The sequence below is a fragment of the Myotis daubentonii genome, chromosome 12 (genome assembly GCF_963259705.1).
Source record: "Myotis daubentonii chromosome 12, mMyoDau2.1, whole genome shotgun sequence".
In the NCBI taxonomy this organism is placed as follows: domain Eukaryota; kingdom Metazoa; phylum Chordata; class Mammalia; order Chiroptera; family Vespertilionidae; genus Myotis; species Myotis daubentonii.
The window spans coordinates 61707523-61721658 of NC_081851.1; the positions used below are offsets into that span (position 1 = coordinate 61707523).

General features: G+C 44.3%; 1 pseudogene; it reads left to right on the forward strand.

Moving 5' to 3' along the window:
* The first annotated feature begins 310 nt into the window (after positions 1-310).
* LOC132213712 (ferritin light chain-like) overlaps positions 311-14136 on the forward strand; it is a 71642-nt pseudogene continuing 57816 nt past the window's right edge.

Here is a 14136-nt window from a genome sequence, read left to right on the forward strand (position 1 = left end):
GCACTATGCTAGGAGAGGAAAGGTCACCCTGCGGTCCCACCCTATATTTGTCCTTCGCTGGGGAGGGTGGGGGTGGCCGTGGGGGTTGCCCGCTTTCCACTCTGGTGACCTGGCCCATTGTCCTTCCTCTGCTCATGTCTAACTGAATCCCACAGTCCCTGTAGCTCTATCTGACCACTGGGAATATTTACCTTTGCCATCACCTGGCCAAAGTATTTTGCCCAAGACCTGTCACCATCTCATGAGCCAAAACACCAAATGAGATTGCTTTTGACACAGATTCAACAAGTATTGCCATCACAGCGACATGATGTCGACAATGGTAAGAAAACGGCACCAACATCCCGATCCTGGCCCTAAACCCAGGGATTTGAGGGAGCATTGTCTCTCAAACCTCTCCAATCCAGATCCCGCACCCTGCTTTTAAAGTCCCAGTGCTTGCTTATTAATTGGGCACTCTGGTACAAACAAAGGTTCTGTTTCCTGGCATTCTTGCCTCACTTTATCTTTCAACTGAAGCAGTTTTGTTATTAATGAGTGAGAAGCCAGAGGCATAAGATAGAGATTCTAAATTAAGGAGAGACCTTTACATTCAAGACTCAAGTGTCCTCATCACTGGCTGGTAGAGATAGCCTGTGCGATAACTGGCTTTCATACTTCCTCCAGGTCAGGAGTTGGTAACCGAGAGTCCTGGGAACTAGGAACTTCCTAAACTTGTATGCAATATTGTATCTAAGCAGGGATATTTTACTGGGTAATTAATGCCTCCCTTAATCAGTTTTTGTTTGTAGGAAATGAATAAAAGGGCAATTCCTCCCTTCCCCCTGCTACAGAGATAGACAAGTTTCTCTTTTCAGTGCTCCTGGACCTGGTTCTGCCCTGAACCTCACCTCCATCCACTTCTTTGTTGAGAGCAGAGGACAGAGATAGGAGTTACCCTGGAAGGGGGAAGGAAGTGAAGGCAAGAGGAAAGTGGCTGGGGGGCGGGCGATGGGGGGTGGGGGCGGTGGGGGGGGGGGTGAGAACAGAACTGGGGGTAGGGAATGAGGGGAGAGGTGTTGTCCATATAAATTCTTCTGGGACTCACATGAGAATGGTTGGGTGTGTTTCCTGCACACTGACAGCATTTGAACACCAGCCTGCAGTGGGGAGCTCAGCACAGATCCCGGAGCTTATCCCACATATTATCTCCCGCACCTCTGAGAGCAGGACAAGAACTCGAGTGCATTGGACTGAATTCCTGAGGCTCTCCCCGACATTTTCGGTCCAGGTTTCCTGTACCATCTCAAGTGAATAGTGAGGGAGACTGAGAAAGGCCGTCACAAATAATTGAACTTGGATTTCTCAACTACCTGGTGGGTAGAAGGCTGAGTCAGATTCATTTGGGAAAATTATGGATGAGGTTATTTCTTACACTTCCAAGATCATGGAGCAGAGGCGAGCCAATTACATGGGGATGTACATGTAATTTCTTTTAGCAAAGGTGCCCAGAACTTTCATCCGATTCCTAAAGGAACCTAAGCTTTTGGAGATTGGGAGGATTTTTCGGTTGAGCTCCCTGAGATGAGGGTTTGAGATTTGTGAGCAAGTCGTTTATTAAGGAAGTGATTTACTTCTAGAGGAGACTGGAAAGAGGGTGGGGGAAGCAGAGAGGAAAGGGGAGGAAGCCAAGCAAGGCTGCAGTCGCAGGCACGGTGTAAGGTACACTTCAGGACCAACTGAGGCAAGCGCGCCAGGCCATGGGCAGGGCTGTGGAGAATAAAATCCCACGCCCTTTGACTAAGGGCTCTCTGCACAGGCTCTGATAGGACTAAAAGCAAATTTCCAAAGAGCCCCAGATGCTGTCAATCAGAATCAAATGCACAACAGAGGAGTGAGGAAGTGTGCACAGAAATGGTCAAGGGAAAAAACAAAGATCTTAGGAAACCTGAATAGAAGTACTGCTATTGCTCCTTACTCCTGAAAGGCAATGTTCTTAAAAAGGACAGTTCTAACCAGAGGGACTGGGCCTTGGTGTCCCAAGCACAACCATGGGAACTCTAAGGAAAGAAGGATCTAGCAGAGAGCTGGCCCAAGAAAAGGGAGACTGTCCATGTGTTGAGAGGAGAGTGCCCAGACCAAATGTGTCTGTAAGTGCAGTGGATCTGCATCCGGGTCTTTCTGGAGCACGTCTCCTCACTGGACCTTAGTTGGGTCTGTCCTAAGAGTCCTCTGGCCTTTCCCATCACCCACAGCTTCTCAGGGGCCATTTCTCCAGTTGGGCCCCAGCCCCTAGCCATTCTGCTGGGCCCTCTCTCCCACCCCTGCCTCCTCTGTTTCACTGCTCCTCTTCCAGCACTTCTCTCTGCCGGGGTCACCTCACTAATATCTTTTTTCTATAATGGAGAGAAACATAATTCCTTTTGTTTCACTCCTAGTCCAGTGAAGCTGTGCCCAGTGGGCCTCATTTTCACAACCAAACATACCCATATAAGGTGTGTTCTTAAGCTGAGGTGGTTCTCTCCCTCAGCGTCTGCATTCGGCACTTCATGCGATTTTTTTCTTCCCTATTACACACACACACACACACACACACACACACACACACACACTGAGGCCCAGAGAAATGGCAACCTGCCCAAGGTCACTAAACTAGTCAGTAATACAACCAGGACAAGAACTCAAATCCCTAACTCTCTTGTGTTTAATACCTCTTAACACATTGCCTTATGAGTGATCAAGCACTTTATATCAATGGTAATAAATATGCAATAGCTTCTTGAGGGAGGTAATTCAAGCCAAGGTAAATTACTTCCTCATTTTACAAATGGGGAAAGTGAAGCTTGGAGAAGTTAAGTAACTCACCTAAAAGTACCTCACTAGCTGTGTCACAGTTCAGACCCAAATCCTCAACTCCAACCCCCTGCTTTTGTGTGTGTGTGTGTGTGTGTGTGTGTGTGTGTGTGTGTGTATTTTTTTACCACTCTGTCCAGTTACTGTTGGTACTAGAGGAGGTAAGTTTTATTGGGTCACTGGTTTAGATGTTACAGGCAAAAAGCAAACCTGGCTAAAGTGTGAGTGACTGATGTGGAATCTTATCTTTACAGAATAGGAGGTCTTGGCTGGGCAGGAGCTGAGTCTCAAATGCGTCCAGTGAGTGGGGGTTCCTCCATGCCAGGCTCTGTTCCAGGGACAGAGCAGTGACCAAAACGCAGAAAGGCCCTACACCCTGAAATGTACATTCTAGTGGGATGAGCAGATGTGAGGCAAACAATGAATGTAAGATACGCAAGTGACGGTAAGTGTTGTGGAGGAAATAAAACAGAACAAGGAGCCTCTGGAACATGTGTGTATGTGTGTGTATGCAGGGGGATGTGGTTCTGTTCTAAATATTAGGTGCTCAGAAAAAGCCATCAGATAAGTCTGATGGTCACATTTGAGCAAAGGAAGTGAAAGAGCAAATTTTATGGAGATCTGGAAAAAACAATTCCAGATAGAGAAAACGGTCAGTGCAAAGGCCCTAAGTCAGGGGTCCTCAAACTTTTTAAACAGGGGGCCAGTTCACTGTCCCTCAGACCGTTGGAGGGCTGGACTATAGTTTAAAAAAAAAAACTATGAACAAATTCCTATGCACACTGCACATATCTTATTTTGAAGTAAAAAAACAAAACGGGAACAAATACAATATTTGTATTTGCATGTGGCCCGCGGGCCGTAGTTTGAGGACCCCTGCCCTAAGGGCTGAGCTTGGGGAAGCTGAGGAACGGGAAGGAGGGAAGGAGGCCAGTTTCACTAGGGAGAGTTTCGCAGCCATAAACTTGTCTTTATGGAGTGAAAAATTTCATAAGAGAAAAAGTACACATCTTTGAAACATGAAAAGTAACACAAGGTGAAATTGGACGTATTTTAGAGAAGCATAAAACAAGTATTATGAGATTGTAGAGGAAATAAGGGAGGCTTAGAATCACAGTCAAGACTTAATTCTCTAGTCCAAGATACTGAATTTTTTTGAACAGTAAATTATACTTTTTTTTCTAATAATATCTCACATGGGTTGCCAATATGAAAACAAATGAAATCAAAATACTCAGGTTGGGTTGAGTTTGGGGAGGGTTAGCCTTTCCAACTTGGCCTCTTTCTCATCTCCTGCCACAGAGGCACCTTTATGGAATCTCAGGCTCTAAGAAGCAAAGTTTGCCAATGACTGATTTAGTTAAACTAGCTCATTGTACAAAAGAGGAATCTGAGGTTGCAGAAGTCATCTCCTTCTGGTGTCTACCGGAGTGAAGTCCCCCTGGTCTTCCATGCTGCCCCTGCAGCACATGACCGTGGTTCCTGCTTCAGCCTCCACTCTGCCAGATCCCACCTCCTGGTGCTGTCCAGTTACCAGGCTGGCCTAGCACTGCACTGCTCTCTGGCCTTTCCCGTGTATGATGCCACACAGGAGCAGTTGCTTCTCTCGGCTCCTATTCAAGGCTGGCTGCAGTGCTCTGGGGAGCCTCTCCGTGAGGCTCACCATCTCCCCAGCAGTAATCCCACCTCTGCGACCAGTGCATTCATTGTTTCTGAGGGGCAGTCTGACACAACTAGAACAAAGAGATCATTGCGTCCAATGGGATTTTTGAGTCCAAAGTGAGACAAGAGTCTTGGAAATTGTTTTTCCGAGAGACTATACCTCTTGACACAGAGATATTGGCAATGAAGCTGTCCTATGCTTACTCACTGAAAAGATCAACTACATCCCGGACTTCCGCCTTCATAGCTGATGTGCTTCTTTACTTAAATCCTTCTCTTTGGTAAAGTCTATTTCTCCTTCCAGGAATCTAAATTCTCCTGCACTCTGATACTTTCTCAGACTTTGCAGAATTAGAGCCTGAATTGCAGAAGCAATTGACCCCCCATCTGTGTTCCTGTAGCACCTTCTCTGTACTTTTATTATAGCTCCTGTCTTACTGCATTGAAAAACCTGTGTACACATCTTTCCCACTGACTTTGAACTTCTCTTGTGAATAAGTAATATGTCTTATATGTATTTGATGCTTCAACAGCTACTAACTCAATGCTCTTGGTGCTTGATCCATTTGTTGATTGATGTAATTCAGCCCTGATTGAGGTTGTAAGAAATGAGGGTTCTTCTCTACCATAGGCTTTTTGAGAAGTTGCCAACGGGTGACAAAACAACATCAATTATTTTCTTGGTCAGCTTGAGAGCTTACTGAAAAGTAACATGACTGTGTGAACACCCTGTTACTAGTCACTGAAAGTTTCTGATGGACGGCCTCAGCACTCACCTTTGATCTCTTTCAGTTCCGCGCCTTCGGACACATTTTTCTGTTTGCCCATCCATACTGCATCTGCCCCGAGGCAGACATGTTGCTATGGCCAACACGGCCAGCAGTGACATATTCTCCCTCGTGCCCGGCCACAGCCCCTGGTAACCGTCAGCCTCTTAGATATGACGGACAAGAGTGGAAAGCAAAATCTGTGTGTGTGTTGGGAGGGCGGGGGGGAGGAATGAAGTCAGGTCCCAGCTCTCACTCTCATTATTTCAGGATGATCTCATGCTTTCTGAGCATTGTGTGGGGAATCTCACATGATCCTGACACAGAGAGGGCTTTACCAGGAAAAGAACTGACTTTCCTGACAGACACATGGGCCTGGCTTGTGGTGCCTCTAGGCAGTCAGCAATGAGAGACAAATTTCAGTTGCATTTCCCAAATTCACACTGAACATCAAGATTACAGAGAAGGTTCATTCCCTTTCAACAATGGCAAATAACCGGAGCCACTTCATTATCAGGAGTTTATAAAACTAGACGATCCCAGGTCCATTTTGCTAAGCTAAGAACAAAACCATCCCAGTCACAGGAAAATTCAGCTCTCCCACATCTCTTGATCTCTGAATTGTCATTGAAGACTTTTCAAATTTTGTGTTTAAATTCACCTCCCCGCCCCCCCCCCCCCGCCACACACACACACACACACACACACACACACACACACACACACACACAGGTCACCTGCCCAATCATTTCTAGAGCTCACTGTATAGTTAATAAATCAAAGCGCAATATTCTTGCTTTCGTTTTTAAGCATTTGTTGAATCTCATGGGATTTGCCATGTTTATTGTCAAACAATTGATCTTTTCTTCCTTCATCCCTCTAAGATTTCCATCCAGCCAATGTGGCTTTCATTGTTTCTAACAGAAACAGCAAACAAGAACACAAGAGAGAAATATTTGTATCTTGCTGAAATGTGGAGTATCCAGGGTTATCGCTAGAAGGCACTGGAGGCATGACCACAGCGGAAAGAGAATCTCGGGAACTGTTTGGAAAACAAATCACATGAAGGGTGTTTATTTGGGTTTCTAAAATTTCCCTTTCCCTGTCTTTATTTGCATTGCATTAATAACATTTTGTCCTGCATAGTTTACTGATTTGACTTTTGCGAGCAGCCAGACAGTAAAAATGATCCTAAACAAGCTCTTGGTTGATGTGAAGCTCCATACTTATTGAATTAGAGAATTTTAAATAAAAACTGCCCTTTAAATGTATGATTTCAGAAACACCAAAGTCCATTTCCCGTGGAGAAGCATATAACGTACTCATGCTTCTTAGAAGGAGGTCAGGTTTGTCCCCTATAATCTAAGAAGGTGGACTATTTCCAAGAGCAGGAGTTGAATTCGCGTGTTTTAATTTCTCAACTAGGCCAAGTTCAATAGACTTTAGCCTTGATTCTTTCCAAATTGTGTTAACTAAGTTCTAATGAAACAGGGTTCATTTTAATGAAGTCAGAAACCAGGTCTAGCCTTCTCTACCTAGACTTTCAATAGTGCAGAATTCTTTCTTAATTCAGATGGAGAATTCCCTTTTGCCTCCACAACCAAAGTTTTCCATTTATTCCACTTGGAGCGCCAGTTGGCTTCCACACCTTGCTACCACGAGCCTCTGACACAGCTGGATGACTTATGAACTTCTTTGGGATTAAAAAGGTGCCATCTCCTGAGGAAATATTCCTAGTAACTTGGTTTCCTATTTATTCTCACCAATGATCAATCTTTTCTAAGCAGTGACAAGCAAGTGGGCAGGAGAGGCAGGAAACAATGCGCTTTGTTGTTTTCAGAGAGTTCTCTCTCCCTAAGCCCAGAGTCTGAACTCAACAAAGACTGACACGGGCAGACTTTAGCCTTGGAGTCCAAGGGCAGCTTGAAGATAGAGGAGAGAGAGGCCCTTGGCTGTCCTCATGGCTGCCTAGGTTGTGTGAAGGCACAAGGAGAATAGTGTCTGGAAGAGAAGTGCAAGGCATAGAACTGGAAGCAGAAGGCTCAGTCCTAGCTCCTGCCCTTCCCACTGACCAATTATGAGACCTCCTTTTTTTTAAAATATATATTTTATTGATTTTTTTTACAGAGAGGAAGGGAAAGAGATAGAGAGTTAGAAACATCGATGAGAGAGAAACATCGATCAGCTGCCTCCTGCACACTCCCCACTGGGGATGTGCCCCCAACCAAGGTACATGCCCTTGACAGAAATCGAACCTGGGACCTTTCAGCCGCAGGCCAACGCTCTATCCACTGAGCCAAACCGGTTAGGGCTAATTATGAGACTTTCCAAGCTCTTTAATTCTCTTAGCCTTGGTTTTCTCAGCGGTGAAGAGAGAGTATGACTAGCCCAGGGCTTTTCAAACTATCTATGGTAAGGGAGCAAGATTTTTCCTTTCTTCTCCTTCCAATCTGTTGGGAACTGATCTTTTGTGGAATGCAAAAATGAATACTGTGGCTAATAATACTGTGTTGTAGATTTGAAAGTTGCTAAAAGAGTAGATTTTTAAAGTTCTCATCACAAGAAATTATGATCAAGAAAAGTTCTCACACAAAAAAATTGTACCTGTGTGGCAATGTATGTTAACTAGACATTGTGATGCTCATTTCACAATTTATACATATATTAAGTCATTACTTTGCACACTTGAAATGAATATGTTATTTGTTAATTACATCTCAATTTAAAAATAGACTTTAGAAATTTTAAAAGGGACTTGATATATTTGAAATGGCTATCATATTTGAGATGCGACATGATGTTATTACTGATCTAACTTTGTCTTTAGCAGGCTTAAGTCTTATGCAATATTAAACATGCAGTAGGCACTTAATTAATGAGCAGGGGTGGGGGGGGGGGAGAATTACCAGAATGATGCTGATGTTTGGATGTAGCTGCAATGTCAAGTTGCTATAACAGTTTCTAAATGCTTGTCCTCTGCCATGTTCATCTCCTTGTGAACAGGGAGCAGTGTATGGACCAGTGGCAGTCCACAGCCACACTCTGAGAAGCACTGGACTGAATGACAGGCTAGGTCCCTCCCAGCTCCTGTCCCGCATCTCTGCGTAAGTTGCCCAAGAACCCACATGCTGAGCTTGGTGACAAGATCAAAACTATGCTTCTGGCCGAAACCTGTTTGGTTCAGTGGATGGAGTGTCGGCCTGCGGACTGAAAGGTCCCAGGTTCGATTCCGGTCAAGGACATGTACCTGGGTTGCAGGCACATCCCCAGTAGGAGATGTGCAGGAGGCAGCTGACCGATGTTTCTCTCTCATTGATGTTTCTAGCTCTCTATCTCTCTCCCTTCCTCTCTGTAAAAAATCAATTTAAAAAGAAAACAAACTATGCTTCTGGAGCAACGAAGACCAAAAGAACCACTTGAACAATTAATATTATTTCTTTCTCTATCTCCCCCTCACCTTCCTTATCTCCCTGAACAGTGATCTGGAATCCTGGCTCCACCATTTCGTATCCGGTGGCTATAACAGTTTCTAAATGCTTGTCCTCTGCCTCACAGTAGCTTAACCTCTCTGTGTCTCAGTTTTTCTCATCTCTAAAATGAGAATAATAATGAGATTTTCTTCATAGAGGTGTTTTTGGCAAATGTTTATTTTGATGCAATTTCAAACCTACAGAACAGTTGCTAGAATTGTACAGATTATTGATTCAGATCACTCAGATTATTTATTCAGATTACTCCTTTGTAATAGTGTCCCCATTTGGTTTGTCATTCTCTCTCTTTCCAGCTCTATTATTGTCTTTCTGAAGTTTTTGAGAGTAACAAGCAGCCATTACGCTCCTAAGGATCGTTTGGGGGATTAAAGGAATTGATATATGTGAAATACTCAAGATAGTGCTTGGCACACATCATAAGCTCATAAAAGATTAGCTAGCACTCCTGCTTGATTTTCAAAGGCCGATTTTCCACAGGGACTTCAGATTCTATTGATTTGGTGGCCACCCCATGTGAAATCTCCAACATGCTGGGAGTCCATCACTGAGTCTGCCCTTCTTAAAGATTTATGCCAAATTCATTTATTTTCAAATGTGTTGGATTTGACTGACCTAAAAAAAAAAAAATTCCTATGCCATATGTAGCTGGCCTTGACTGGTATTGAGTGTATCTGCTCTAAATTACCGTGTGTTATTAAATCCAAAGAACTCCAGTTTTTATCCCCCCCTTCCCTCCCCCCAGCTTAAAACTCCTGTACCGCTGTTAACATAGTATTAAACTATCAGTGGTAACTAAAAGCCAAACCTTCACTCTTTGCGTTCTTTAGGAAAATGATAGGAAGAGTGATTTCTAGGAAATTCAAATGTGGCCCTTAGAACAAAACTTCCCCAAATGCCTCCTATTTTTGTTACTCAAAATGTCCATGCTTCTGATTCAGAAATAACTTTTTGATGAACGTGCCTTGTCTACCCCTGGTGTTGGTTTAACTTCAAGCTGAACCAGAACTTTACTTTCTCACATTCACCCAGGGTTCCTTTGCTTCCTGATTTCTTGCCTTATCCAGACCCTGCTGTGCTGAATTGAATTAAATGTGGAAAAAAATACTGATTCAGCTTCATCTCCATGTACCCAGATTCAGCTGCAGAAAAGAACAGAAAGACTGTTCAGTTGACAGTAATTTTAAAAAAATCATTCCACGTGAGTCATATACCAGAAAGAAATCAAATCACAGAGGCATCTGGTGTTCAGAAAGACCTACTCTTTTCTATGGCCAGAGTCTACAAGGTTGGGTGACTTGCCCAGGTGACTCATTGGTCTTCATAGACCATTAGAAGGAGGCCCATATGTCTCCCAGGCCCTTTGGCTCAAGATTACCATGTGACCAAAACAAACCCTAGATTTGCCTTAGCAGCATTCTTATGACTTCTGTGCCAGATAATGCCTCGGGGAAGAAAGTAGATGCCTCTTCCATCCCAGAACGAATTACGTAAGTACAACTAGAGCCAACTTAGCCTCACATCACTCTCCCTGGGGAGCCGGTGAATGTGGGGTCCCTACATATATTCACAGCCCATGCCAAATGCTCTGCTCCCTGGAAAGCCTACAATCTATACGATACAATTTGGTATTTGGTCAAAATTTTTTGCTCAACACGGGTGCCTGGTTCGTTGGGCTGACTGTCAACAGCCAAGTTCATGTGTGCCCTTCAGAGCAACCTCCCAGTGTGCTGGGTATACAGTAGGTGTGAATTTATTTCTCTGGTGACCTGATATAAAAAAGAAAATAGGGAAAGCAGTCATTGCCGCTGTCAAATCATTGGCTCCATCGCCACCAGCAGATCCCGGCTAATAGCCAGCTCTACGGGCACAGCAAGGGTTAATTCCCTTCTAAAGAGAGGCCAGCATTTCTGTGGCTGTCAGGGACTCTGACACCTGAAGAGGCAGCTCCCACTCAAGCCATTCCTCAAGCCACCTCACCTGCACATTCCTCTACTGGCATCCCCCTCTTGCAAAGGATTCTGGGAGTTTTGCAAGATGAGGAGATGCACTGATGCTCACCTAGTTCACTTAAAACTCTAAGGAACGGTTCCTCCAAAAATGACACACAGAGATACCATGCACACAACAATTTCTGTCCCAGTTATATACCCCAGAGAATTGAAAACATATGTCCACACGAAACACTTGTACATGGATATTCGTAGTAGCATTATATATAAGTCAAGGGGTAGAAACAGTCCAAATGTCCATCAACCAAAGAATGTAGTATGGTCATAAAATGGAATATTATTTGGCTATAAAAAGAATGAAGTATTGATACATGCTACAACATGGACAGACCTAAAAAAATATTATACTAAGTAAAAGAGTCCAGGTACAAAAGAGCACATCTGATATGATTCCATCTATATGAAATGTCCAGAATAGGCGATTCCACAGCGGCAAAGACTAGACTAGTGGATGCCAGAAGCTGGGCAGAAAGGGGAATAGAGAGTGAGTGTTAATAAGCACATTTTCTTTCAGGGTAATGAAAATATTCTGCAACCAGAGAGTAGTGATGGTTACATATATCTGTGAATATACTTAAAAAACGCTGAATTGTACAGTTTTTGTTGTTGTTGTTTTAAAATATTTTTATTGATTTCAGAGAAGAAGGGAGAGGGAGAGATAGAAACATCAATGATGAGAGATAATCTTTGATTGGCTGACTCTTGCACACCCCCTACTGGGGATTGAGCCTGCAATCCAGGCATGCACCCTTGACCGGAATCAAACCTGGGACCCTTCAGTCTGCAAGCTGACGCTCTATCCACTGAGCCAAACCAGCTAGGGCTGAATTGTATAGTTTTAATGGATGGTTTATGGTATGTAAATTATGTATCAATGTAAAGTTCTGATTAAGGAATAAAATAGGACATACATCTTTTTTTGTTGTTGTTTAATTGTGAGTCCAAATGAATCCCAGATTCCAGACTGGCCTGTTGATTTTACTGTTGCCACAGTTGAACTGTCTCCCTTTCTTTCTGTATCACTCAAATTCGGCGCTGCAAACACAGGCTTTCCTAAAGTATGTTGCATGTCCTGAAGCCCTACCCAACGTCCAGATCAGGATGGTCACCCAGGCTGTTGGGCCTCATCGCAAGTGGGTTCTGATCCGTTCCCACATCTGAAGACAGTGGGAGCCTCGGGGCGCTGGCTCTTCCATTCACACATGGCCAGTGACTGTTTCTGCCGAAAATAATCATCTGTCTTTCATTGCAGTTCAGATGATACCCAAATGTTACCCTCGTTCATCACTGTCAGGCTAACTGTTTATAAAACATCCGGAACTAGTTGTCACAGAACATCAGCAAACCCAGTCCAAACACAACAGACCCTGTGGTTGGATTCAGCCTCCGGGTGCGAGGGGAGCCCTGCTGACATTCCCTTCACAGACACCTTTCTTAATCCAAGACTGTCTGAAATCTAGGGCCGCTGCTGCAGGCCTGGGGCAGCCGAACGGCTCTCGAGGAACTTCGTCTTCCTGTGACTACAGAGCTTTTTGATCTTTTGAAAACTGCTTCCAGTCTTCAGAGACTCTAGGATTTGGGCGTTAAGTTTCTGCCATGGTTCAACGGTAAGATGGGTGATGCAGGGTTTTCCTACCTTTGCTGCCACACCTGATCCTAGAAACACAGACTCGAGTGGTGCTGGGACTTTGTGAGCCCTTTCACACAGATTGCCTTTCAGCCCCAGCCTCCCCAGGGTGGAGGTAGAGCAGATGGTGTCATTGCTAGTTTTCATCGGGGGACACGCACTCATGACGGTGGAGTTGTCGACGGCAGAGTGCACACCTGTGCATTCTCACTCAGGGCTTAGCGTGGGGCAGGAGACACGTCTTCCTGAGCACCCTGACCTTCCAGCACGTCTCTGCCCTCTCTGTTCAGTCTCCCTCAGCCACAGTCTCTCTATCATTTTTTTTCCTTCAAACCCTTCTGCTATTTGTCATTTCAAGCCTTCTCTTTCACTTAGTCCCGGAGCCAACCATTCATTCATAAAAGTTGGTTAGCTTCTGCTAAGTACCAAACATGGTTCCAGGCAGATGCAGAGAAATATGTCTCCGGCCCCTTATTCAGATGCTCAGAGCCTCGTGGTCTCCCATCTCCACTGACTTCTGACTCTGAGCTGCAGGTCCTTGCACCTCCAGGTTTTGTAGAACTTTTAGGTTTGTTTTCTGCCTTTTTTCTACCTCACAGTTGACTCCCTTTGACTTATCTTCTCAGGGACCTAAAGCCATTGATTCCTTCGGGTAGACCAAGGAGCCTTTGTGAAGTTGCTACAGAGACACAAACATATATGACATGCATAACATGTGTCCACTACAGTGGGGGAGGGACACAGAGCAGATGTGCAGAGCCTTCCCCTTCTTCTGCCTAGGTTCGGTCACTTACAGAGCTACTGCTATCTAACACGGCCACAGGAGCTGCGCTGAGCAGGATGCTGACAGTAACTGCTGCTCTGATTAGAAAATCCATATCCAATGGTCAGTATCTTTCCAAAGCCAGTCATTTTCAATTAAAGCTGCCCACTTTAAAGAGAGATGCCTGCACTCAGCCAGCATGGCTTAGCGGTTGAGCATTGACCTATGAACCAGGAGGTCGCGGTTCGATTCCCAGTCATGGCACATGCCTGGGTTGCAGACTAGATCCCCAATGTGGGGGGCGTGCAGGAGGCAGCTGATCAATGATTTGCTCTCATCATTGATGTTTCTATCTTTCTCTCTCTTCCTTCCTCTCTGAAATCAATAATATATATATATTCCTTTTTTTAAAAGAGAGATGTCTGCTTTCATAACACAGCAATGCGGGGTCCTGCCAGAAGAACAAGATAGAAGTAAGAGCCGTCTACCATTCCATTCACGGGGCACCATCAGTGCTCTGTCTCCCTATGCCTGTTAAGATATAATTTTCAAAAAGGTAGAATTTATGACTTTCAGGCAAATACAAAAAACAGTTGTCAAATATTTTATTTAACTCATTAATCACTGAGGTAAACAGTAAGATTTTAGAACTGGATCAAAACACATTTGAGAAGCTGGGTATATATTAAAAACTGGTTGATATCATACAGAAGTTTAAACTTTTGGGGTTCTCCCTTCCATTAGCTAGAAAAAGTTGGGAGGAAAGATCCACAAGTTAACTTTTGTTCTTACAAAGGTTTAAAATAGGCAACCCATAGAAAGGTAAGCCCAGCACTTCATGGAAAAACACTTAGTTCTCCCTCTTGGCTACTTTTGAGTTACTAGTAACTTTCTGAGAGGTCACTGATGCTGGAACTAGGAACTGACTCAGGCAGGCTATGGGAACAAAGTCTTTATCAACTAGTGTTTACAGGGGTGGGCAAAC